The sequence below is a fragment of the Scyliorhinus canicula genome, chromosome 4, assembly GCF_902713615.1.
Source record: "Scyliorhinus canicula chromosome 4, sScyCan1.1, whole genome shotgun sequence".
NCBI lineage: Eukaryota > Metazoa > Chordata > Chondrichthyes > Carcharhiniformes > Scyliorhinidae > Scyliorhinus > Scyliorhinus canicula.
This window is the reverse complement of record NC_052149.1, coordinates 10,371,894-10,399,017: the sequence shown is the minus strand read 5'-3', so window position 1 is coordinate 10,399,017 and position 27,124 is coordinate 10,371,894. Positions and strand designations below refer to the sequence as shown.

Below are 27,124 nucleotides of genomic sequence, written 5' to 3'. Positions count from 1 at the left end.
GAATTGCGATGCAGACTAGAGAGGCTGATTGGAATGCTCCTGCTCCTATATCCCCAAACTCGGAACATTAATCATCGAATTTACAGTGCAGAAGGAGGCCATTTGGCCCACCAAGTCCGCACCTGCCCTTGGAAAGAGCGCCCTACTTAAGCCCACGCCTCCACCCTATCCCCGTAACCCATTAACACCACCTAACCTTTTTGGACACTAAGGGGCAATTTAGCATGGTCAATCCACCTAACCTGCACATCTTTGGACTGTGGAAGGAAACCGGGGCACCGGGAGGAAATCCACGCAGACACGGGGAGAACGTGCAGACTCCGCACAGACAGTGACCCAAGGCGGAAATCAAACCTGGGACCCTGGCACTGTGAAGCAGCAGTGCTACCCACTGTGCTACCATGATCTCTGTTGTTCAACCAATCACTGAATCAATGTGAGACGATCTATACCTTCCATGTCTGGCAATCTCTTCACCTGTAGATTTCTTTGGGGGAGGGACGGTTCCCCGGGCAACACTGGCTGACGAGTAGAAAGATTACTGACATTTTGCATTCACAATTGCTCGTGTTTAATCTGTCCAAAGCCACTGTATTTGCTGCTTTCTGACTAAACACTGCTGTTTTTCAAAATATTTTTAAAAAATATGTTGATGTATTTGTGTAGTGCTTTTGAAGGTCATTTTACAATGTTCTGCACCTTTCGTTTCAGTTTGTTGAAAGAAAAAGTTTCTTGTCCTTCCCACTGAACTCGGTGGGAAAGAAAAAGAAATCTATAAATAGTTGGAACAGAGGGCGACTCTTCATCATACCAAATCCTTTGTCTCCACATTCCACTTCCAGTCACTGACTCCTGAGGAAAAAAAAATTTCTTCCCCTTGGTGCATTCACACAGCCAGTGACTCAACTCATGAATTATATTAAGATGAAATTTCATTATTTTAAAAAATCTTGTGCTATGCAAATCACTTTATTTTTTGCCTTTCTCCTCGCTTGCTGTGTCAGTAAACATTTGAGGAAAAATAATGGCCGTCAAGTGAGTTTGGGCCGTGGGGCGGCACGGTAGCAGACTAGTTAGCACGGTTGCTTCACAGCTCCAGGGTCCCAGGTTCAATTCCCACTTTGGCTCACTGTCTGTGCGGAGCCTGCACGTTCTCCCCGTGTCTGCGTGGGTTTCCTCCGGGTGCTCCGGTTTCCTCCCACAGTCCAAAGATGTGCAGGTTAGGTGGATTGGCCATGCTAAGTTGCCCTTAGTGTCCAGAAAGGTTACGTGGGGTTACTGGATCACAGGGATAGGGATGACCTTAGGTATGCTGCTCTTTCCAAGGGCTGGTGCAGACTCGATGGGATGAATGGCTTCCTTCTGCACTGTAAATTCTATGATTTCTCCTGTGCATTCCTCTGCATGCACAGAGGAAAGAAGGCTTTGGAATGCTTTAAAGCCCATGAGGTCTTTTTTAAAGTGGTAAACTAGGAAATGTCGCATCCAGTTTGCACATAGCAAGCTCCCACAGACAGAAAAGTCCCTTCGTCTTCTTCAGAGTAATGCAGTTGGATTTTTCCAATTAAGGGGCAATTTAGTGTGTCCAACCTACCTACCCTGCACGTCTTTTGGGTTGTGGGGGCGACACAGACACGGGGAGAATGTGCAAACTCCACACGTGGCCCAGAGCCGGGATCGAACCTGGGACCTCGGCGCCATGAGACAGCAGTGCTAACCACTGCAGCACCGTGCGGCCTCCCCCTGACCTATTCTTGTGGCCACACTATTTAAATGGCTCATTCAGTTAAGTTTCTGGTGAATGGTAACCCCCAGGATGTTGATGAAATGAAAATCGCTTATTGTCACAAGTAGGCTTCAATGAAGTTCCTGTGAAAAGCCCCTAGTGGCCACATTCCGGCGCCTGTTCGGGGAGGCTGGTACGGGAATTGAACCGTGCTGCTGGCCTGCCTTGGTCTGCTTTAAAAGCCAGCGATTTAGCCCAGTGTGCTAAACCAGCCTGATAGTGAGGGATTCAGCAATGGTCATGCCATTGAATGTCAAAGGGTGATGGTTAGATTACCCCTTGTTGGAGATGCCTGCCGCTTGTGTGGCGCGAACATTACTTGCCAGCCCAAGCCGGGAAATTGTCCAGGTCTTGCTGCATTTAGAGATGGACTGCTTTGATGTCTGAGTCGTCGCGAATGGTGCAGTGCAATTTTAAAAGCCCAGATTTTGTGCTCAAAACTTCGGAGTGGGATCTGAACCCACGACCTTCTGGCTTAGAGGCAAGGGCAAGTGTTCCCAGGTTAGCCACACAGCTGACATGACGAGGACATCAGGTGACGACAGGATCTGACTGCGGTGGGATGTCCCTTCCTCATTTTTGGATCACTCAATATCCTGTCTACACTCCAAAAATCAATGGCAGCCATGACGTTGAGATGCCGACGTTGGACTGGGGTGGGCACAGTAAGCCTTCCAACACCAGGTTAAAGTCCAACAGGTTTATTTGCAATCACAAGCTTTTGGAGCTTAGCTCCTTCATCAGGTGAAGCTAGTGATTCCAAACAAACCTGTTGGACTTTAACCTGGTGTTGTAAGACATCTTGCTGTGTTCAAAAATCAAGGAAGAGTCCAGGGCTGGGAATAGAAAAGTGGGCAAAAGAAAATACATTTATGCTGACGGACACCACCAGCGACTGTGTGAATGCAGGGTGGCATTGTCTCTCTATTGCACCCTTGGCTTTATCGCTGGTTCCCTTCTTTCTTTTGCAATCTTTCTTTAACATCACACAGTGATTGTTTTTTCCCCAAGAAAGGAGAAGTTGAGTGGCGGACAGGCAGCCACTTTCACAGCTTGGAGCACAGGCACATCAGCATAAATAATCGGCTCAGTTGCTGCGTTTAACCTTTTAATCAGCCAATGTTTTGAGGCAGGCAGTTAAAACAACGACTTTGGTTTATTTACATTATTATTGGAGATAATTGCAGGTTAAGAACTCTGCAAATTACCCCTGCTTGAGGTTGGGTGCAGAAATCTTGTTGGGAAGCAAATTGGATGATTCAATTGCCATACGTCTTTGCTTTGGCTTAATTTGCTGCGTGGTGGAGAGGTTTGTGTGTGTGTGTGTGTGTGTTGCCGAGAGGGCTAGCGAGGAGCCCTGTCATCTTCAATATAGGGTGATGGCCGTATGCGGGAGCAAAACTTGGGGGGGGGGGGGGGGGGGGGGGGGGGGTAACCGGCCTGTAGAGTCACAAAGAAAACAACCTTCATTAATTTGAGTGTCGGCACTATGTATAATCACTTCGAGTGAGAGTTGGCATGTATAACTCTGAATGGCTGATTGTTTCCATAGCTGCGTCTATTCATTACTACAATGGAATTAAGTGGTGCTGGCATTCAGGCACCATTCCTAGTCGGGATTGAAATGTGTGTTCCATGTGTTTCGTTTTTTTTTTCCAAGTGGAATTTTAACAAGTTTCTGGATTTTCTCAGGCGTGCTCCAATTAACGGCGTGATAATTTTTTCTGTATTGGGAACAAAGGCCATTCAGCCCATCCAATCTGCTGGGCCACTCAAACAGATCGCGACGGCTCATGTCTCCACAGCACTTTCCCGCACTATCCCTTGATGTCATTAGCATCCAGGAACCTATCACTTTCTGTCTTGAACTTGCTCCCACAACTCCCCTCCTCACAGCACAGGTTTGGGAAGTGGCATTACTTGGACTTTAAAGAATGTTGCTGGGAAGATGTGTAAAGCCATCTGGATTTCCCCGTAATAGGGGGTAAATTACACCATGGCCCACCAGTGCGCTGGCTCCCAGCATTCGAGGCTCTGCCCTTGGCTCACTTGCCAGCAGCTCTTTAGAATGAGTTACTTGTCTCTTTCCCTTGACGGAGATTTTTTTTCCTGCAGATGTCACACTGTTCTCTTTCTGGGGAGCTTGTGTTACTGTTCAGAAGTTGGGACAGGAGGTCCTCTTGGGCCTGTGCACCCTGTATGTTGGCACGTGGAGGGACGGTGGATTCAACGGGGGATGATTTGAAAACCAGGACTCTCTTGAAGTCTGGATCGAAAGAAGGGAACTTTAGCATCTTTCACAACTTTGGAATGTCCAAACGGCAACTTCTGAAGAGCGGTCACTGTCATAACGTCGGGAATCCGACAGCCAATTTGCACACTGCAAGCTTCCTCAAACAGCAAAACCATACTGACTAAATAACCTGTCGGTGTAGTGATATTGTTTGAGAAATAATCCCACGGTGGCACAGTGGTTACCACTGTTGCTTCACAGCGCCAGGGATCCGAGTTCGATCCCTGGCTTGGGTCACTGTCTGTGCGGAGTCTGCACATTCTCCCCGTGTCTGCGTGGGTTTCTTCCGGGTGCTCCGGTTTCCTCCCACAAGTGAAAATGAAAATGAAAATGAAAATCGCTTATTGTCACGAGTAGGCTCCAATGAAGTTACTGTGAAAAGCCCCTAGTCGCCACATTCCGGCGCCTGTTCGGGGAGGCTGGTACGGGAATCGAACCGTGCTGCTGGCCTGCTTGGTCTGCTTTAAAAGCCAGCGATTTAGCCCAGTGAGCTAAACCAGCCCCGAAAGTCCCAAGTCCCGAAAGACGTGCTTGATAGGTGTATTGGACATTCTGAATTCTCCCGTGGTGTACCCGAGCAGGCGCCGGAGTTTGGCGACTAGGGACTTTTCACAGTAACTTCATTGTAGTGTTAATGTAAGCCTACTAGTGATAATAATAAAGATTATAATGTAGGTAACGTGGCAGCCAATTTGCGCACAGCAAACTTCCACAAACAATATGGACTAAATAACCTGTCGATGTGGTTGCGTTGTTTGAGGGATAATCATAAGCCATGGTACTGGGGAGAGATCCCTTTGTCTTCTATATAGCAGTCCTGTCGGACCTTTGGCACCCAGTGGAGAGGCCAGGCCGAATGTCAGTCCCGCGCCTCATCCGATAGATAAAGTGGTCAATCCCGGTGGAGCAATGCTACCTCATGATATTAACGCACAGGAGCAGTTTTCGAAAAGTGCGAAAGGTCAGCGACCTGAAATTTGAACTCTGTTTCTCTCTCCCCTGATGCTGCTCATCCTGCTGGGCATTCCCAGTATGTGCAGATTTTGCAACTGTACATGTTGTAATATACTCGATTGCGGCTTGAGGGATGAGCCGATACCATGTTTCTGATATTTCTGAACAAATCACTGTAATGTTTCTGAAGATTTGTTGGAATATGTTGGGGGTTGGGGGGCGGTGGGGAAAGGAGGAATAAAAATGCATCTTATAATTGGAAATATAGATTCTTCCTGTACTTAGGCTGTGCCTGGAGAGAGCACTTTGCAATGTATATCACTCGGAGGTAGAATTAATGTCATGCTCTTCAATCCTCAAGGCACCCTGAGTAATTTGAAGCTAATGAGTTATTTCCGCAGTGTAGTTACTGTTGCTGTGTAGACAGACCTTGCAGTCAATGTACATGCAACAAGTTCCCACAAATAGAAGAGAGATAGATGACAAGGTGATTTTTTTTTTTGGTGATATTGCTTGAGGTCAAGACAATGGCCAGGAGAGCAGGAGAATTCCCTGCCCCACTCTGAATAAATGACATGGAATCTTTAACACACCTCAAGGGGGACAAAAGAGAGGGAAGCGTGCATTTCTGTCGCACCTTCCTCAACATCAGGGAGTCTTGAAACACTTTCACCCCAGTGATGCGCACTCTGACACCACTGCTGTAATGTAGGAAGCTTAGCAGCCTATGTATGCACAGCAAGCTCCCACAAAGAGCAATGTAGGAACGACCAGTTGCCTGTTTCTTGGTAATGTCGGTCGAGGGATAGATATTGGCCAAGACACTGGGTAGAAATCCCCGGTGCCAGGGAACCGTTCATACATCCAGCTGAGAGGGCATGCAGGGCCTCTGTTCTGTATCTCACCCTGAAGTCGACAACTCACAACACTGCAGCCCTCTCTCGGTACTGCTTTCTGAGGTATCGGCTCTGAAATTGAACGAGAATCAATTACGTTGGGGCGGCACGGTGTCACCGTGGTTAGCACTGCTGCCTCACAGTGCGAGGGACCCTGGTTCAATTCTGGCCTCGTGTCACTGTCTGTGTGGAGTTTGCACTTTCTCCCTGTGTCTGCGTGCGTTTTCTCCCGGTGCTCCGGTTTCCTCCCACAGTCCAAAGATGTGCGGGTTAGGTGGATTGGTCATGATAAATTGCCCCTTAGTGCCCAAAGATGTGCAGGTTAGGTGGATTGGTCATGCTAAATTGCCCCTTAGTGCCCAAAGATGTGCAGATTAGGTGGATTGGCCATGATAAATTGCCCCTTAGTGCCCAAAGATGTGCAGATTAGGTGGATTGGCCATGATAAATTGCCCCTTGGTGCCCAAAGATGTGCAGATTAGGTGGATTGGCCATGATAAATTGCCCCTTGGTGCCCAAAGATGTGCAGGTTAGGTGGATTGGTCATGCTAAATTGCCCCTTGGTGTCCAAAGATGTGCAGGTTAGGTGGATTGGTCATGCTAAATTGCCCCTTAGTGTCCAAAGATGTGCAGGTTAGGTGGATTGGCCATGATAAATTGCCCCTTGGTGCCCAAAGATGTGCAGGTTAGGTGGATTGGCCATGTTAAATTGCCCCTTAGTGCCCAAAAATGTGCAGGTTAGGTGGATTGGCCATGCTAAATTGCCCCTTAGTGCCCAAAGATGTGCAGGTTAGGTGGATTGGCCATGATAAATTGCCCCTTAGTGCCCAAAGATGTGCAGGTTAGGTGGATTGGTCATGCTAAATTGCCCCTTGGTGCCCAAAGATGTGCAGGTTAGGTGGATTGGCCATGATAAATTGCCCCTTGGTGCCCAAAGATGTGCAGGTTAGGTGGATTGCAGGGATAGGGCGGGGAAGTGGGCCACGATAGGGTGCTCCTGAGGGTTAGCGCAGATGCGAAGGGCCTAATGACCTCCTTCTGCATTGTAGGGATCCTGCATTCTACTTACTCTAAAGGCAAAATTGCTACCTCCGTCCTGGCCGCAAGATGAAAGTGCAACTTTTCTGGTTTTCCTACAGTTTATAAGCCCCCCGAAACCAGCTTCCTGGTAACCGAGGAATCAGTAGAATTTGGACTTTGTGTCTAACCAACCTCTTCAGAGCAGGCAGAAGGTGAGGAGAGGTGGCTTGGATTTTGAAGCTCCTGTGCCTATGGAATAAACAACTATGGAAGCAATAAATTCATGAGCTGACAGTGTGGAGATTTGGTGAAGAAAGTCAAGGGGAGAGTGCCAAGTAAAGGGTGAGCAGAGAGGCCATTTGCCTGTTCTTTGCCAGTGCAATCTAAATCTGAAACCCCAGCTCTGGGCACTCACTAGAATCCCTTATCTTCCTTTGTTACCACCGTTTACTCTGTTTTTCAACAAAGCGATTGTCTGCAATTTACTTGGGACATTCCTTTAACGTGAAGTAATCTCTCTTGTCCTCCCTCCTTCCTGGCCCTCTCAATGGGATTACTCTAACTTTGTTTTAATGGGATTTATTTTTCAAATGTAGGGACCACACCATCTGCCTGCAAGGATCTGGCACACCCCTCTGTAATTCCTGTTCCAATGCCTCAGCAGCCTACATCCTCCTGCAAGACTCTGACTTGTGGCTGACGAGTGCTCTCCCAGAGCAGGGTATCAGATTACATCTCCAGCTCTCTCTCCTTGGCGATGTTGCTTTTGTGAAGTGTTGCCTCTTCCCTTTTTCAACTTTGCCGTTAGTGTGAATCCTCTCCCTCACACACCGACACGTTGTACAAAATGCTCGCCAAAAGCAGCCCCACTGACCCACAGAGCATGTTGCAAAGTCCACCACCTTGGAAGCCAGAATAAAATGTTATGTTGGACACGACAATTCTGTGGCTCTTGTGTTTTTTAAAAGCGATCTTAGGCCATCAAAAAGCTTCATGCTGATCTTTCTCCACCACTCTCCACATCCCCCCTTCATTATTTCAGTAAATAATGTGGGCAGCACGGTAGCATAGTGGTTAGCACAATTGCTTCACAGCGCCAGGGTCTCAGGTTCGAATCCCTGCTGGGTCACTGTCTGTGTGGAGTCTGCACGTTCTCCCCGTGTCTGCGTGGGTTTCCTCCGGGTGCTCCGGTTTCCTCCCACAGTCCAAAGATGTGCAGGGTAGGTGGATTGGCCATGCTAAATTGCCCTTAGTTTCCAAAATTGTCTTTAGTGTTGGGTGGGGTTACTGGGTTATGGGGATAGAGTGGGGGTGTGGGCTTGGGTAGGGTGCTCTTTCCAAGAGCCGGTGCAGACTCCTTGGGCCGAATGGCCTCCTTCTGCACTGTAAATTCTATGAAAGTCTAACAACACCAGGTTAAAATCCAACAGGTTTGTTTCGAATCACTAGCTTTCGAAGCACAGATCCTTCATCAGGTTCACCAAGTATTTTTTTAAAAATTAATTTAGATTACGCAATTCATTTTTTTTTTCAATTAAGGGACAATTTAACATGGCCAATCCATCTACCCTGCACATCTTTGGGTTGTAGGGGTGAAACCCACGCAAACACGGGCAGAATGTGCAAACTCCACACAGACAGTGACCCAGAGCCGGGATCGAACCTGGGACCTCGGCGCCGTGAGGCAGCAGTGCCAAACACTGCGCCAACGTGCTGCTGTTATTTCAGCAAGTATGAAGTGCACAAAACATTTTTGGAGGGAATAGGAAAGAGCTCGGGACCACCCATTGTGCCTGGAACAGTGGAGGGCATCCTGCGGCCCAGGGGTCACATGCGGACCATGCAGACCAAGCCAGGCCAGCAGCACGGTTCAATTCCCGTACCAGCCTCCCCGAACAGGCGGCGGAATGTGGCGACTAGGGGCTTTTCACAGTAACTTCATTGAAGCCTACTTGTGACAATAAGCAATTTTCATTTTATGGGTTAGTTTAGCTCACTGGGCTAAATTGCTGGCTTTTAAAGCAGACCAAGGCAGGCCAGCAGCACATTCAATTCCCGTACCAGCCTCCCCGAACAGGCGGCGGAATGTGGCGACTAGGGGCTTTTCACAGTAACTTCATTGAAGCCTACTTGTGACAATAAGCGATTTTCATTTTATGGGGCTGGTTTAGCTCACTGGGCTAAATCGCTGGCTTTTAAAGCAGACCAAACAGGCCAGCGGCACGGTTCGATTCCCATACCAGCCTCCCCGAACAGGCTCCGGAATGTGGCGACTAGGGGCTTTTCACAGTAACTTCATTGAAGTCTACTCGTGACAATAAGCCATTTTCATTTCAAATATTCAGTGTGTTTTAAATATATTTAATCTTATTCATGGGGTTGTGGTTAGTGAACAAGCCTGATTTCAATCTTGCTGCCCACTGAGATGAAGACGGACCACTCATGCGGCCCACTCACTTGCCGAGGTTGCCCATTACTAGACTGAAGGGATCTGATCCTATATTTGATTTTTGATTTTTTTTTTGATTTGATTTATTGTCACATGTACCGAAGTACAGTGAAAAGTATTTTTCTGCGGCTGAGGAATGTACACAGTACGTACATAGCAGACACAAGAATGATCAACAGAGATCTTTGACAAATGGGACATCAACAAAACAGTGATTGGTTACAGTGCGGAACAAGGGGCCTAACAAAGCAAATACATGAGCAAGAGCAGCATAGGCCGTCGGGAATAGTGTTCTTACAGGGGACAGATCAGTCTGAGGGGGAGTCGTTGAGGAGTCTTGTAGCTGTGGGGAAGAAGCTGTTCCTATGTCGGGATGTGTGAGTCTTCAAACTTCTGTACTTTCTGCCTGTTGGAAGGGTCTGGAAGAAGGCAATGCCTGGGTGGGAGGGGTCTTTGATAATGCTGTCTGCCTTCCTGAGGCAGCAGGAGGTGTATACAGAATCAATGTGGGGGTGGCAAGCTTGTGTGATGCGTTTGGCTGAGTTCACTACACTCTGACGTTTCTTGCAATCTTGGGCCGAGCAGTTGCCATACCAGGCTGAGATGCAGCCGGATAGGATGCTCTCTGTGACACATCTGTAGAAGTTTGTGAGAGTCGGTGCAGACATGCCAAATTTCTTTAGCTTCTGTCGGAAGTAGAGGCGATGTTGGGCTTTCTTGACTGTTGCATCAACGTGAGTGGACCAGGACAGACTGTTGGTGATGGTGACCCCCAGGAACTTAAAGCTATCGACCATCTCCACTTCCGACCCATTGATGCAGACGGGAGTGTGTGCCGTGCTGCGCTTCCTGAAGTTGATGATCAGTTCCTTGGTCTATCCAACATTTGGAGAGGTTGTTTTCGGTACACCATGCAACCAAGTGATTTATCTCCCTCCTGTGATCTGATTCGTCGTTGTTTGAGATTGCAAGAGCACCATATCATCCGCAAAACATATAGATTGAGTTGGAGTTGAATCTTGCCACACAGTCGTGTGTGTATAGGGAGTATAGTAGAGGACTGAGCAAACATCCTTGTGGGGCCCCGGTGTTAAGGACTATTGTGGAGGAGGTGCTGTTGCCTATCCTGACAGATTGCGGAGTGTTGGTGAGGAAGTCGAGGATCCAGCTGCACTGGGGAGGGGTCAAGTCCAAGATTGTGGAATTTGGTTATGAGTCTTGTTGGGACAATGGTGTTGAAGGCGGAGCTGTCAGCTATGAACAGCAGCCTTACATAGGTGTCCGTGTTGCCAGGGTCTTCAAGTGTTGATTGTAGAGCCAGGGAGATAGCGTCTGCTGTGGACCGGTTGCGGTGATAGACAAACTGCAGTGGATCGAGATCTTCTTGGGAGGCTGGCAGTGATCCATCTCATGACTAGCCCCTCGAAGCATTTCATGATAACAGACGTTAGGGCCACCGGTCCTCTGCTAAAAGCCAACAATTCGAGGCAGTAACCTGGGCAGGACAGAGTCGTTATTCAAATCAAAGGGTCGGTATTAAAATGAGCATCAGAAAAATCAGCAGTGCTGGGGGTCCCACCTCTCCCTCTACACTTTGCTCTCTCCTAATGCACCGTAGACTTGCCAGCAGCTGTATGGAAGGGTTTTATTGCACCATGTCAGGATCAAGGTTGGAAACCAATATCTGTCTCTAAGCAAAGGAGTTAAAGAGCATCATTGGCCAGGCCAGCATTTATTGCCTGTCCCTAATTGCCCTTGAGAAGGTGGTGGTGAGCTATCTTCTTGAACCGCCGCAGTCCATATGGTGTAGGTCTGCCACAGTGCTGTTAGGAAGGGAGTTTCAGGGTTTTGACCCAGCGACAGTGAAGGAACGGCGATACATTTCCAAGTCAGGACGGTGAGTGGCTTGGAGGGGAACTTGCAGGTGGTGGTGTTCTGCCACCCTTGTCCCTCTAGGTGGTAGTGGTCATGGGCTTGGAAAGCGCCGTCGAAGGAGCCTTGGCGTGATGCCGTGACTGGGACAATCCACGGTCCCCAATTCCTTTGTGATTGCGAAAGTCTGGTCGCGCCCAGATATCCATCAGGCAGCAGAGCGCCAGACTCCTTGATTGGGTGCGCGTGTGGTGTATCTGTGTGTGTGCGTGTGGTGTGTCTGTGTGTGCGTGTGGTGTGTCTGTGTGTGTGTGTGGTGTGTCTGTGTGTGGTGTATCTGTGTGTGTCGTGTCTGTGTGTGTGCGTGTGGTGTGTCTGTGTGTGTGCTTGTGGTGTGTCTGTGTGTGTGGTGTGTCTGTGTGTGATGTATCTGTATCTGTGTGTGTGCGTGTGGTGTGTCTGTGTGTGTGGTGTGTCTGTGTGTGGTGTATCTGTGTGTGTTGTGTCTGTGTGTGTGCGTGTGGTGTGTCTGTGTGTGTGCTTGTGGTGTATCTGTGTGTGTGCGTGTGGTGTGTCTGTGTATGTGCGTGTGGTGTATGTGTGTGTGCGTGTGGTGTGCGTGTGGTGTATGTGTGTGCGTGTGGTGTATCTGTGTGCGTGTGGTATGCCTGTGTGCGCATGTGGTATGTCTGTGTGTGTGCATGTGGTGTGTCTGTGTGCGTGTGGTGTGTCTCTGTGTGCGTGTGGTGTGTCTGTGTGTGTGCGTGTGGTGTATCTGTGTGTGCGTGTAGTGTATGTGTGTGTGGTGTCTGTGTGCGTGTGGTGTACCTGTGTGTGTGCGTGTGGTGTGTCTGTGTGTGTGCGTGTGGTGTGTCTGTGTGTGCGTGTGGTGTATGTGTGTGTGCGTGTGGTGTATGTGGCTGTGTGTGTGGTGTATGTGTGCGTGTGGTGTATGTGGCTGTGTGTGTGGTGTGTGTGTGTGGTGTATGTGTGTGTGCGTGTGGTGTATGTGGCTGTGTGTGGTGTATGTGTGTGTGTGTGTGGTGTATGTGTGTGTGCGTGTGGTGTATGTGGCTGTGTGTGTGTGTGTGGTGTGTGTGTGTGCGTGTGGTGTATGTGGCTGTGCGTGTGGTGTATGTGTGTGCGTGTGGTGTATGTGGCTGTGTGTGTGGTGTGTGTGTGTGTGGTGTGTGTGTGTGTGCGTGTGGTGTATGTGGCTGTGTGTGTGTGTGTGTGTGGTGTATGTGTGTGTGCGTGTGGTGTATGTGGCTGTGCGTGTGGTGTGTCTGTCTGCGTTTTGTTCAAAAAGGGTCGGCACTAAATTACTGGCAGTTATCAGTCGTATCGAACGTTGGCTGTAAATTCGTCCACATTCCTGCAACACGGGAAGATGACGGCAGCTATCTGATTAAAAAGCCTTGGCTACTGAGCAACTGAATGTTACCATAGCAATAAGTGATGAAATGTGCAAGGAGTGAGTTAATTAAATCGAGCCCATTTGCGGGTTTTGTGACACTTGGTTTTACCACGACAGATAGACGGCATCCACAATAATGTTGACTTGGAGACACAAAAAAAATCAAGTCTTGGAACGAACGTTAACTCGATTGCCTCTTCCCCATGTTGCTTCTGGAGCAGTTCCACACTGTACTTTTTTATACTTGACGCGACCTTTAGCCTGCACAGAAATGCTTTGCTTCTTGTTTCCCCCATTGCTGGGAAGAGCTGACTAGAGTCCTTGCTGTTTTTCCAGTCCGCCGCTGCTTGTTTGCCGTTCAGTCGGGGCAGGCTGGTGTCTGAGCTGAGAGAGTACTGCCCTCTTCAGACCCTAGCGCAAAATAACATGTCTGTGCCTGTGCACTTCATCCACACTGCAAGGAATCCCGCAAGTGCCGTTTGTTAAAATTGTGCAGTGGCAGCGACGGCTGGATCTCAGTTTGGCAAAGGCATTGAAGGGATATGCAAAAAAAAAGCAGGTTAAAATGATGAACCGTGGTCTAATTGAGTGGTTTGAAGGTACTCAATAGTCTGCTCCTGCCTTGGACGAATGGTGGGACAGGCTCGAGGAGCTGAATCGGCTACTTCTGTTCATATGTAATAATAAAATAACCATGCTCCAGATGACCCTTTGAGGGGGAGAGCTGACTGGTGGTGATTTAACCTGAGGATCACCACACCTCAGGCATGGGGCAAGATTGAGAAGGCGGGATACCTTATTCATGAATACCTTAGCCGGTACGGGAATTGAACCTGAGCTATTGTCTTGCTCTGCATCACAAACCAGCTGTCCAGCCAACCGCGCTAAACCGGCCCCCTATGCAGTTTGTGTGTAATAGGTTAAGGTGCACTGTTCTATCAGTACTGATTGTGAAGTGTGTTGTCGAGACAAATCACAATGCTGGAGAACAGAAAGCTCTTAGTTCAAAATGTAACGTTGTGCAGTTTTTACGTGGGCGCAGAAAGGTTTCATAAATTGAAGGTGACCGCCCTTGGATTAATCTTTTATACATACTTGTCTTCTCTGCTTTGCAGGAGTGTTCGACATTCCAACAGGATGCTGAGGCCCACAATTTCTAAAGGTGGTAAGTTGCAGCCCTGCATTTTAAAACTGATCTGAATCCATAATAATTTCGATTAAAGCGATTCACCTTGCTGTGGATGAGCACGCTGGTTATGAATGCTCTCAGATGGAAGATAGAGGGGGGGGGAGGGGGTTTTTGCCTTGGCTGAAAATATAAAGCAATTATTCTTGTGTATCGTGGATCTCTCTTGGGAAGTGGGGAGGGGTGCGTGTAGTTTTCAGGCACGTTTTCGCTTCATTTTGTGAGGATAATATTCATCATAATTAGCAAAACAATTAATAGCTTCTTTCTGCCTTTGCAAGAGGGAGCTTGTGTGCTGCCCACTAATTATTAGCACCAGATTATCCTGATACTGGCAATTTCCCATCTTGCTGGGCACTTTGTCCAAGGCATTCTTCCTCTTGCAGGTCTGTAAACCTCCTGGCTAGATACACAATATCTTTAGATAGGGCACCAAACGCTTGACGATGTGTGGCTATACCATCCTGCTGTTGGACTGCGTGCCAACTCCAGTATTGCAATTTCTATTTTTGAACTCCCGCATAGACACACGTAAACACACACACACACAGACACACAAGTTAACAGATCAACAGATTTCATTCATTAATTGGAGAGGATCAGCAACTTGATTCTTTGCCACTATTTATATTTTTCAACAATGTTCCAGCGCTCTGAAGGTCAGGACCTTCTCAGCTCCCCCTCCTCTTATTAAAATACCCACGTATTTATCACACATGAGAATGCAATGCTCCCTTGGGTTGTGAATGGGTTCATAAGCACGTACGACTCCCCTGTGGAAGGCAGATGGAACATTTGTGAATGTGATCTTATAACAGCAGCAAAAAGGAGCTTTTAGAGGCAATTACAGCCCTCCTACAATCAGTTTGATTTGTTGGTGGCAATAACATTGCTTCTGGGTGAGAGCCCTTTAGATGACAAAGATGCTCTGTGCCCAGTATGGAATAGTTAGTTCATCGCCATTCAAATGGTGTGATTGTTTAGATGGGGTTTGTATTTTAAACGTGACAGCCCAGGATGGGATGTACAGTAAACAGGTCTGTTGCTTTGTTTATTAGCCCCGAGGGACTGCCATCAAACAAGGAGCTCGCAGTCCTTTAATGGTGTTCAGGGTGACAAAGTATTGTCGTGTTTACAATAACCAGCATGGGCCAGAGCACGCTGCTGCACAGTGTAATGAAGGAGACGAAGCATCATCTACTCACCAATGTTAGTGCTTCCTCTGTAGCAGCAATGACTCACATTCATACAGCACCTAATGATTTCAGGACATCCCAAAGCACCTCTCTGCTAATGAAGTACATTTTGAAGTGTAGTTACTGTTGCAGTGTAAGAAATGTGGTGGCCCATGTATGCGCAGGAAGCTCTCCACTGCAATGTGATGAAGACCAAGTAATCCACCGTTGAGTGATGATGATAGTGGAGGGTAAAAATATCGGCTAGCATACCCAGAGAACTCCACAGCCCCTCTTCAAAATATGTGGGGGCTGGATTCTCAGCTGTCGGGATTCTCCGTCGCGCCGGCAGCGCACCCACGCCCGGGGCTGCCCACAACGGGAAATCCCATTGGCCGGCTGGCGGGACGGAGAATCTCGCTGGCGGTGAGGGCGCGCCGCACTGGAAAACTGGTGCGACGGGACAGAGATTCCCACCCGTGATCTTTCGTGACCCTCTGAGAGGGAAAGTGGGAACCTGTTTTTTTTAGCCTTTGATCTGAAAGAAGATGCCGCTGACGGTGCAGTACACCCTTAGTGCTGTTCCTGATGCGCCATTGCAGATTTTGGTTCAAGTCTCTATATGGGGCTTGGAGCCACAACCGTCTGATCTAAGGACCGGAGTGTTGCAAATTGTGCCAGGGCTGGGATGTTAAGTACCTTTACATGGAGGGAATACCATAGAACATAGAACAGTACAGCACAGAACAGGCCCTTCGGCCCTCGATGTTGTGTCGAGCCATTCCTTTTCTTTTTTTAAAAATAAATTTAGAGTACCAAATTATTTTTTCCAATTAAGGGGCAATTTAGCATGGCCAATCCACCTACCCTGCACATCTTTGGGTTGTAAGGGGCGAAACCCACGCAGACACGGGGAGAATGCGCAAACTCCACACGGACAGTGACCCAGGGCCGGGATTCGAACCCAGGTCCTCAGCGCCGTAGGCAGCAATACTAACCACTGTGCCACCGTGCCGCCCGGGAATACCGTTCCACTCAATTCTGCAGAAGTGAAAAGTGTTATATTTTAAATAATGACTTATCTAAAATATATATATTACTCTTGAATCCACCAGAATGATAAAATGACCAATAGTCTTCTATTGTTGAAAGATGAACTATTTAATGAGTAATAAAATAATAAACTGTGAGTCCTTTTACTTAACACTAAACGAAAAAGCTTTCGGTTCTGGGGTCTTCAGATCCCTGTTGCCGTGAGAGCTAAGTGGCGGAAGAAGCGTATGCGCAGGCTGAGGCGTAAAAGATGAAAGATGAGGCAGAGGTCGAGGTGAACAACTGCTGAAGGTGCAGTACTGACCAGGCTTTGTTGAATCTTACATGGCAAATGGACACTGACACTTCTGTTTATACATCTTTTTCTAAAACCCAACGATATAGAGGCACCTTGGATGCTGGTCATGAGAAGATCTGCACATTGATCTGTTGTGGTACTGTGCCTTCATGTACAGTCGCTGTGAAATAAAATGGGAAACTGGAAAAATACTAAACTAACAATAAAGAATTAAAGTACAAAACAGATAACTATATAACTATGCACTATTATAACAAGCTGGTTCTAACTTCTCTCACTTTAGCTATTCTATGTCTTGCTTGTTCACTGTTCTGAATCACATCATCTGACTGAGAAAAGGCGAGAAATCAGTTCTTATAGTATCTGACTGTGAGCCATCTAGTGTTGAAATGACTGTATTACATTTACATACAATGATCATGTATTTTTTTAATATAAATTTAGAGTACCCAATTACTTTTTCCAATTAAGGGGCAATTTAGCATGGCCAATTCACCTAACCTGCACATCTTTGGGTTATGGGGGCGAAACCCACGCAGACACGGGGAGAACGTGCAAACTCCACACAGACAGTGACCCAGGGCTGGGATTCGAACCCGGGTCCTCAGTGCCGTAGGCAGCAATGCTAACCACTGTGCCACTGTGCTGCCCACAATGATCATCATAGAATTTACTCATAGATCATAGAATTTACAGTGCAGAAGGAGGCCATTCGGCCCATCGAGTCTGCACCGGCTCTTGGAAAGAGCACCCTACCCAAGGTCAACACCTCCACCCTATCCCCATAACCCAATAACCTCACCCAACACTAAGGGCAATTTTGGACACTAAGGGCAATTTATCATGGCCAATCCACCTAACCTGCACATCTTTGGACTGTGGGAGGAAACCGGAGCACCCGGAGGAAACCCACGCATGCACGGGGAGGATGTGCAGACTCCGCACAGAGAGTGACCCAAGCCGGAATCGAACCTGGGACCCTGGAGCTGTGAAGTGATTGTGCTGCCCACAATGCTACCGTGTTGATATCTGAATATCAGTACAAAAAGAAGAGTAAAGGCCCAGCAAGGTAGGAGATATCAGGTTGGCATTTTAAGGAGGTTTTGGGCCTACAAGTCGTCCCCAGCAATTATAGCTGGGACCCGGGTAAGGCTCAGATAGCTGAGGTCTGAGACAGGCTCTGATGGTCGATCATATCTCCTGTCAATGATATCCCTGGTGATTAGACGGTGTGGCTGGAATCTAGCAGTCAATGTTTGTCAGGTGACTGTTGTTCAACACATTTCCATGTGCCACTCCATCCTGAGGCTGAGGGACAATCTGAGGCAGTAACACCTAACTGAGCAAGGAGGTTACAGGACATGAATCAATGGCTTGGTATCACGCTATCATAGAATCCTTACGGTGCAGGCCATTCGGCCAATTGACTCCGTACCGACCTTTCGAAAGACCACCCAACCCCTCACCCTATTCTTTCAACCCTACCCTAAGGGGCAATTTAGCATTACAAAAAACACCTAATCAGCCCACCTTTGGACTATGGGAGGAATCCGGAGCACCTGGAGGAAACCCACGCAGACACGGGGAGAATCTGTAAACTCCACACAGATGGTCACCTGAGGACGAAATCGAGCCTGGGTCCCTGCCGCTGTGAGGCAGCAGTGCTAACCGCTGTGCCACCTTGCCATGGTAGTGTGATGAATGTCGGAATTTCAGATTTATTGTAATTATAGAACAGTACAGCACAGAACAGGCCCTTCGGCCCTCGACGTTGTGCTGAGCAATGATCACCCTACCCAAACCCACGTATCCACCCTATACCCGCAACCCAACAACTCCCCCCCTTAACCTTACTATTAGGACACTACGGGCAATTTAGCATGGCCAATCCACCTAACCCGCACATCTTTGGACTGTGGGAGGAAACCGGAGCACCTGGAGGAAACCCACGCACACACGGGGAGGAAGTGCAGACTCCACACAGACAGTGACCCAGCCGGGAATCGAACCTGGGACCCTGGAGCTGTGAAGCATTTATGCTAACCACCATGCTACCGTGCTGCCCATAATGTATGTATGTGGTGCAGTAAGGGGTAAAAGCCTGGGTTAAGGTGTGTTTGACTTCTGCAGTCATATATTAAAAAAAATCTTTGTTTGAAAGACAGGTAAGCTTTTTCGGAGTCAGAGGTGCAATTAAAGAATCATAAAAGTTTGGCCTAATGGTCTATTATTTTGTATGAAGTGGGTTCCTTGGGGAGTAGCTTATTAGAGACATTGGGTGCGATTGAATGGCCTTGTCGCGCCTGACACGGTGAAGCATGAGGCCTTGTGAGATTTGCGATGCTTGGAACGCCTTGCACGATCTAACAAGATATCGTGAGACGTTGCAATCTGGATCTTGCCCTCGCTGGACGAGATCCAGATTAACATATAGCTCATTTAAATATGTCACCGTCCGATTCTCCCCAGACCCAGGAATGAACGGCCGCACCCGCTAGACCTCACTATGGCGCCGTTTAACAAACATGGACCAGCCGTCACGGCACCTGGGGAGGGGTCTCCCAGGTCATTGGAGGCCCCGGGTGGTCGGGCTGTGGGCAGGTTGGTACCCTGGCACCCCGCTGGCACCTTGGCACTGTCAGCCTGGCACCATAACACTGCCAGATGGGCACCCTGGCAGTGTCATCAGGGTTCCTGGTTGGCAGCGCTAGGGTTCTCGGATGCCGGGTTACCAGCTGTAGCAATCAGGCTCAGGGGCGCGTTGCCCCTGAGAGGTAAGTTGGGGCAGCGGGGTGGGTCGGGAGGCCATGGTGGAGTGTCTGTGGGGAAGGGGGGGGCCTTGAGAGATTGAGATGGTATTTAAACTGGCACCCGATCTCTTCCTGCACTGATGAGCAGGAAGTGAGGCAAATGATGCTTCGGCTCGGTGTTCCTGACGGAAGCCAAACGACAAAATCCCGTTTGATAGCCAATTCGATCTTGGCGTTGCAGGCGCAGAGAAAGACCCCACTATGTGCGTCCGATACAGGACTTGTGTCGTTTGTGCACTAAATTGCGCCATTAAATTCAGCTTTGTGAGGTGATGTCGTTACTGGAAAGAGCGAGGGGTTGAAGCCGTCAGGTTTTGAGGTTTTATGTTTTGGCCGGATGGTGAGCTGCAAAGGTTTCTGAAGAAATACAGGTGGAGTTTGTGCACTATTCTGACAGGGGGTCAGATCTCTTTCTGTCGAGCAGTCTTGAAAGATCTCTCTTTCTCAAAGTGGAGTGTCCAAGACATCTCTGTACAGCAAGTATTCCTGAGTCTGCTAACTGTATTTAAAAGTGGATTGGGGTCTGAGGTGGTTTTGTTGTTTGAGTGGGAATAAAGATAACAGTTAATGGTTGTTGTGTCACTATGTTGAGTAGCATTCTTTAAAAGGGAATTGTAAGCTATTTTCTTGTGTGATGTTCAAATAAATTTTAATACCGTGTTACTAATAAAGTTTGTTTTAATATACCATGGGCTGGATTCTCCTAAAATGGGGCTATGTCCCCGCTCCGGCGTAAAAACACTAGGGCTTCACTCACCAGTTTCCTGCAAAAAATAAGAGCTATTCACTTACCTGCAGGGGGCTAGCAGGGACCTGGGGCACTTCACGCATCTTTGGCTGGGCATACGGGCCCTGCACTTCCGGTTCCAAGTCCGCGCATGTGCACGGCGGCGGCCTCCAGCGGCCGTGCCAAATGCCATGGTGGACCCGGACCGCGGACCATCACGAAGAAACAGGTCCCCCCCGATCGGCCCCGCACCCCTGCATCAGACCGGCCCAATTGCTGCCCCGGCCGTCCATAAGGCCCGCCCTCCAGCAGGGCGGCCGCGGACCGAGTCTGCAGCCGCCGCGCGAGAGTCATACGTGGTTAGAACCACGCCGTCGGGAAATCGGCCAGTCGGGAGTGGAGTATCGCTGGGAGGGCCTCCGTCAATGAACCCCCAGCCGCGCGGTGTGATTCACGGACGAGCGATCAGGGCCCGGAGAATCACCGGAGAGGCACGGGGCGCGATTCGGTCGTGAACATCGATTCTCCGCCCCCGCACCAAAAGCAATTTCGGAGCGGGGCTGCGGAGAATCCAGCTCCATATCTCTATTTTGGGTGAAATCAATCCTGGAGCCAGATATCCATTCCAGTATTACAAAATTAAAATTAAATATTGGGGTTTCTGTCCAGTGTCCAAGTGATTGTTGAGTTCTGGCCCGGGATTGTAATAGTCAAGATGCTGGCAGTCTCTCTCTCTCTCTTGCAGAGCTAGGCAGCCTGCAGCGCCGACTGAGGATTTGCATAATAAGCCTTTTAGCAGTGAACTGTTTTCAATGTACCTGGACTTTGACTGGTCTATTGATTATACATTGAACCATGAATGAAGATTGATTCACTTCCTATGACTATATACCTGTCAACAAGTTCAGATTATTTAGGAAGCGATTTGAAATGGCTTCTGATTTTTTTCAGAATTTGAATGGAGTATGAATATATTTTCCACTTATTTAACTGCGAACGCCCCTACCTAAAAGATTTCAAAATAAAACTTTAAACTTTGATTATCCTTTCCCATCTGTTGGTTCAGATGTTAACCCAAGTACATGTCTGCCCTTCCAATGTGGACATAAAAGAACACAGGATGTTATATTAAAGTAGAACAGTATCCTGAATAATAATTACTCCTCAACCATAACATAGGAGGAGAATTAGGCCACTCGGCCCATCGAGTCTCCTCTGCCATTCAATCATGGCTGATATTTTTTTCATCCCCATTCTCCTGCCTTCTCCCCATAACCTCTGATCCCCTTATTAATCAAGAACCTGTCTATCTCTGTCTTAAAGACATTCAGTGTTTTGGCCTCCACAGCCTTCTGCGGCAAAGAGTTCCACAGATTCACCAGCCTCTGGCTGAAGAAATTCCTCCTCACCTCTGTTTTAAAGGAACGTCCCTTTAGTCTAAGATTGTACACTCTGGTTTTAGTTTTTCCTACTATGGAAACATCCTCTGCACGTCCACTCTGTCCAGGCCTCGCAGTATCCTGTAAGTTTCAATAAGATTCCCCCCCCCCACCACTTATCCTTCTGAACTCCAACGAGTAAAGACCCGAAGTCCTCAACCGTTCCTCAATGTCGCTAAAACAGATTATTTTGCCACCGTCACATTACTGCTTGTGGGAGCTTGCTGTGCACAAATTGGCTGCCATATGTTTTCTACATGAGAATAGTGACTGCAGCCCTAAAGCACTTAATTGGCTGTAAAACAACGTGGGGTGTTGCGAAAGGTGCTAGATAAATGCAGGGAGAAAGATCCACGTTTGTGTGGAACTTTTCACACCCATCAGATGTTTCGGTGCTCAAATGAAGTATTTGTGACGTGTAGACACAGTTGTAATGCAGAAAACAGGGTGGCCGATTTGCGCACAGAAAGATCCCACCATTGCATTGTGATAGTGCCCGTTTTTTCATGATTCTGATTGAGGGTTAAATACCGGCCAAGGCACTGGAGAGAACTCCCCCCCGCTCTCTAAAATGCCAGCTTGTTCCTTCTTTTCCCTGGATGTTGCTCGATCATTGAGTGTAGGAATGCAGAAGATGAGGGAAGAACTATCAAGGTCGCCCTTCAACTGAAGAATATTTCATGTGAAACTGTAATTTTGTTTTTCAAAGAAGACCGATGTAATGAGTTCTAATATGCTGTAATATGTTGTTAGTTTGAATTATGTTGTAACAAACCAAGTTAAGTGGCTTTATTACAGCTGTGAAGCACTTTAGAAATGTTTCTTTGTTGTAAAATGAAATTTATAAATGCAGTAGATTTCTCTGTCTCTCCCTCTTCCAGCATTTGCTGGGGCTACCATTGTACTTCTATTTGTAGGGTAGAGCTTCTTCCCTTGTGAGGAAGAATCATAAAATCACTACAGTGCAAAATCAAGCCATTCGGCCCATCGAGTCTGCACCGACCCTCTGAAAGAGCACTCTACCTGGAGCCACGCCCCCACCCTATCCCCGTAACACCACCGAACAGGAAATTTATCATGGCCCCAATCCACCTATCCTCCACATCTTTGGAAGGAAATCGGAGCAAACCCACGCAGACACTGGGAGAATGTGCAAACTCCACACAGGCTCTGACCCAGTCCTTGGCGCTGTGAGGCAGCACTGCTAACCACTGCACCACCGTGCCACCCAGTGTTAAGGGGTTTATAGAATTTACAGTGCAGAAGGAGGCCATTCGGCCCATCGAGTCTGCACAGGACCTTGGAAAGAGCACCCTACCTAAGCCCACAACTCCATCCTAGACTCGTAATCCAGTGACCCCATCTAACCTTTTTTACACTGAGGGGCAATTTAGCACTGCCAATTCACCTACCCTGCTCATCTTTGGACTGTGGGAGGAAACCGGAGCACCCGGAGGAAACCCACGCAGACACGGTGACAAAGTGCAAACTCCACACAGTCACCCAAGGCCGGAATTGAACCCAAGACCCTGGAGATGTGAGGTAGCAATGCTAACCACTGTGCTACCGTGCCGCCCGGTTATTTGAATCAAGGTGTGACATAAGCATGACCAACGTGGTTTTTGGCAATTACCTGCACCTTCCAACAGGAGGTGCTGGCTGTGGAGGGGGCTGGGAATTTTCTTCTCAACAAGTGCCGGGGGCCTGTATTGGAAAATCGTGCAGACTGCAATTCTCGGACTGTTGCCATTAGACATAAGTGTGGAACATCCTGACACGCTCCCGGGAGCACCAAAGTGGGAAAACCCGAGCCAAAGACAGAATATCGGCTGATTTTGTATTTTCTCCCTTTCTTTCCCCTCATTAATTCCGTGAGGATGTAGATGTGGTTGCTTTTTGACGTCTGTTCCAGCTGCTCTAACTACGAGATAAGCTGCCTCAGCACTGACCCGAGTGTTCAATCTGTGATCCTTTGGCCATGTGTGACTCTGTTATACATTGCTGTTGGCAGCTGAACAACTACAGAAGGTTCACAGTTATACTCCTGAACTTGTCGAGGTCAAGGTGCTCTTTCAGATGGTCGGTGCATACTTGATGGACCGAATGGCTTCGAGTGATCCCTTTGAGAACTATTTCTGGACTCGCATCCAACATAGGTACCAGTTTGGTTCAATCATCTGGAATTGTCTCGAGGTATTTTTTGTCATTCATCCTTGGGATGTGTCGGGAATTGCTGGCGTATTCTTTGTCCACGATTGGTTGCCGTGAATAGGCGGTGGCTGAAAAAAAAGCAGCAAGGAGTTTGATGACTTGCTGAATCACTTCACAGGGGTGAGGGCGAGTTGGGAAAGTGAGCTGGGTCCTGTACTTACTTGTGAAGTTCTGTGGGGACGCCCTTTACAGGGTCAACTCCACATCATCATGTGCCCGGTAGAGCTTAATTCCGTTCAAGGTTTTTCAAGGGACGCACTACACCAAGGCTAGGATGAGTGTTTTTTTTTCTCTAAACATTGAGGACAGATGTGATCGCAGTTCGTTTGCCCCAGCTGACCATGTACACACGTTCTGGTCCTGCCCCAAACTCGCCAGCTTCTGGATGTGGTGTTCTTTGTGTTGCTAAATTCAGGATGGTTGGCATAGTGAAAGACCACAAAACAGCTTTAACTTAAACAAAGCTATAAATTTATTAACACTTGATCAACTAACTTCGATTCGACATGAATCCTTAAGAATACACAATTGATCAATAACCCCTAACTACACTAATCTCACTACTGCTTTAAACTATACTATAACATAGAACATAGAGTGCAAAAGGAGGCCATTCAGCCCATCGAGTCTGCACCAAGCCACTTAAGCCCTCACTTCCACCCTATCCCCGTAACCCAATAACCCCTCCTAACCTTTTTTGGACACTAAGGGCAATTTATCATGGCCAATCCACCGAACCTGCACATCTTTGGAGGAAACCGGTGCACCCGGAGGAAACCCACACAGACACTGGGCGAACGTGCAGACTCCGAACAGACAGCGACTCAGCAGGGAATCGAACCTGGGACCCTGGTGCTGTGAAGCCACAGTGCTATCCACCTGTGCTACCGTGCTGTCTTCCTTACTTGCACTATCTGCTCTTCTGACCTTGACTAGCTAACTCCTGCATACACTCCTCCCCTCAGAGAATAATATCATTGCCTTACATAGTTGTAACAGGAGCTCACTCTAGTGGCTACTCTCAACACTACATTAACCCTTGCAATGCTGATAGTTATGATAATACCACACCGGCAGCCTATTTTAGCACCATGTCGGAGATAATCCGGGTGGATTGAAGCCTGGTGGGCGACTCAATGTCATTCCTACACTTATCAAATTCACCATCAAGGGTTCATGGCGAGGTTCTGCCTGAGATGGCAACCATTTCTGCTTTTAGCACAGTGGGCTAAACAGCTGTCTTGTAATGCAGAACAAGGCAGCAGCGCGGGTTCAATTCTCGTACCAGCCTCCCCGAACAGGCGCCGGAATGTGGCGACTAGGGGCTTTTCACAGTAACTTCATTGAAGCCTACTTGTGACAATAAGCGATTATTATGCTTATTGTATTATTTATTTCCTTTTTTAAGGATCGAGGCACCGTCAGCTGTTTAGGGGGTTTTGTTACAGTGTTAAGGTAATTATGTGTCTTTGTTTGACATTTGCTTGCAATTTTTTGCACGCTTGTGTTCTTGGTGGTTGTTTGTTATTTTGTTATTAATAAAATGTCCATAAACATATATTTTTTAAAAGAATCGCTTCACAGGCCAATTAGGAGCCAACCACCGGAGTCATAAAACGATTTTAAAAAACATCTATTTCGGCAACATCATATATCAAGGTGCTTAACAGCCAATGAAATACTTTTGAAGTGTAGCCACTGTTGTGATGTCAGAAACATGGCAACCAATTTGTGCACAGCAAGGTCTCACACAGCCATGCGCTAATAACCAGATAATCATCCTAATTGATAATGGTTGAAGGACAAGTATCGGCCAGGGTTCTGGGAGGATCTACCCTATTTTTCTTCTCAATAGTGCCATTGTAATCTGCCACATCCACCAAACAAGTGAGGCGGAGCCTCAAGTTAATACCTCACCTGAAAAACAGCACCTCCAATGATTGAGCACTCCCTCAGTCAGCCTAGGTTTTGTGCTTCCGCCTACATGAGTGCGATTTGAACCCCTAATCGTCTCTGAGACAAGAGGGCTGCCAAATGAGCCATGTCTGCCGTGCAGATTTTCTTCGCTCAGTGACCATGAGTGAACTGGCCGAGTTTGTTGGTAACAGGCAGCACGGTAGCATGGTGGTTAGCACAATTGCTTCACAGCTCCAGGATCCCAGGTTCGATTCCGGCTTGGGTCACAGTCTGTGCGGAGTCTGTACATCCTCCCCGTGTGTGCGTGGGTTTCCTTCGGGTGCTCCGGTTTCCTCCCACAGTTCAAAGATGTGCAGGTTAGGTGGATTGGCCATGCTAAATTGCCCTTAGTGTCCAAAATTGCCCTTAGTGTTGGGTGGGGTTACTGGGTTATAGGGATAGGGTGGAGGTGTTGACCTTGGGTAGGGTGCTCTTTCCCGGAGCCGGTGCAGACTCGATGGGCTGAATGGCCTCCTTCTGCACTGTAAATTCTATGATAAAGAAAAATGACAGCTTCCCCGAACAGGCGCCGGAATGTGGCGACTAGGGGCTTTTCACAGTAACTTCATTTGAAGCCTACTCGTGACAATAAGCGATTTTTTTTTTTTCATTTTTCATGAACTGACATTTCTATGCTGGAACTTGAACTTATGTTCTTTGAGACTATTATTCCAGGCCGGAATCATCCGGCCATTCGGATTCTCTTTTCCCGCCGGCAGCGCATCCCCACCCCCCGTGTTTCTTGGCAGCGTGGGATGGATCCAATGGGAAATCCCATTGATAAGCCAAGAAGCAAGCGGCTGGGAGACCGGACAATCTCGCCTCAGGTCACTCAATGACGAGTGCCCTAACAAGAGCAGACTGCAGTGCTAAGTTAGCCGAACATTACGGGGTGGTGTTTGTGGCCTTTTGTGCCATTTTCTTTGACATTGGGTCTCTTGCGATTGTCGGTTGGGAAACACAGAATGCAAAGTTTGGCACTGTGAAGTATTTGGCGTCCGACAATCTGCAAACCAGCCATCATCTAGGTTTGCACGACAAGGCCCCCACCTCGTGGGCACAGACCCCACCGATTCTGACTGTTGCCGGCAGCAAAAAAAAAAGGTTGTTGAATTCGTTGAGGAAACATTAGCCTTGGGCCGTTCAGCAAGCCTGCTTTGTGGTGTTGCTGGTGGCTGTGTGGGAAACTAGCAGTATTTGAGCAACATAAAAGAAGCTGAAGAATGACCACTTGGCAGAGCTGCTCGAGGACCGTTGGCAGCTGTGGTCCAATATCCTAGCAACAAGTCAGGAGAGAAGGTCAACACAAGGTGGGAAACAAAATTGTCTTTTTATCCTTTAAGCATTTATTCAAGAATTACCCTGAGCTGCTGCATCAAAATAAAAAGCCAACCCCGGCTACCTGCAAAATAAACAGGGATTACATTTCAAATGTTGCAGTGTCCGTGAGAAGGTTAAGGATGTCCTGAGGATGTACTATATAAATGCAAAATAGTATCAGAAAGAGAGGGAAGACTGCGCTGTAATGTTCTATGTTCTATAGTGTAGATGGGCTTTAGAGGGGTTTCACAGGTCGGCGCAA

The 27,124-nt window shown here is 47.9% G+C and overlaps 1 protein-coding gene and 1 long non-coding RNA gene across 20 annotated transcripts in view; one reads left to right on the top strand and one right to left on the bottom strand.

Moving 5' to 3' along the window:
* adgrl2a (adhesion G protein-coupled receptor L2a) overlaps positions 1–27,124 on the top strand; it is a 683,083-nt gene that overhangs the window by 231,920 nt on the left and 424,039 nt on the right. For all 19 annotated transcript variants that reach the window (XM_038793693.1, XM_038793686.1, XM_038793688.1 and 16 more), the window contains exon 2: positions 13,803–13,852. The gene's annotated coding sequence lies outside the window, so the exon portion shown is untranslated. The remainder of the gene's footprint in view (positions 1–13,802; positions 13,853–27,124) is intronic.
* Positions 16,280–27,124, bottom strand: part of LOC119964351 — a 59,947-nt gene continuing 49,102 nt past the window's right edge. The window contains exon 3 of the long non-coding RNA XR_005460290.1: positions 16,280–16,559. This is a non-coding gene — a long non-coding RNA (uncharacterized LOC119964351). The remainder of the gene's footprint in view (positions 16,560–27,124) is intronic.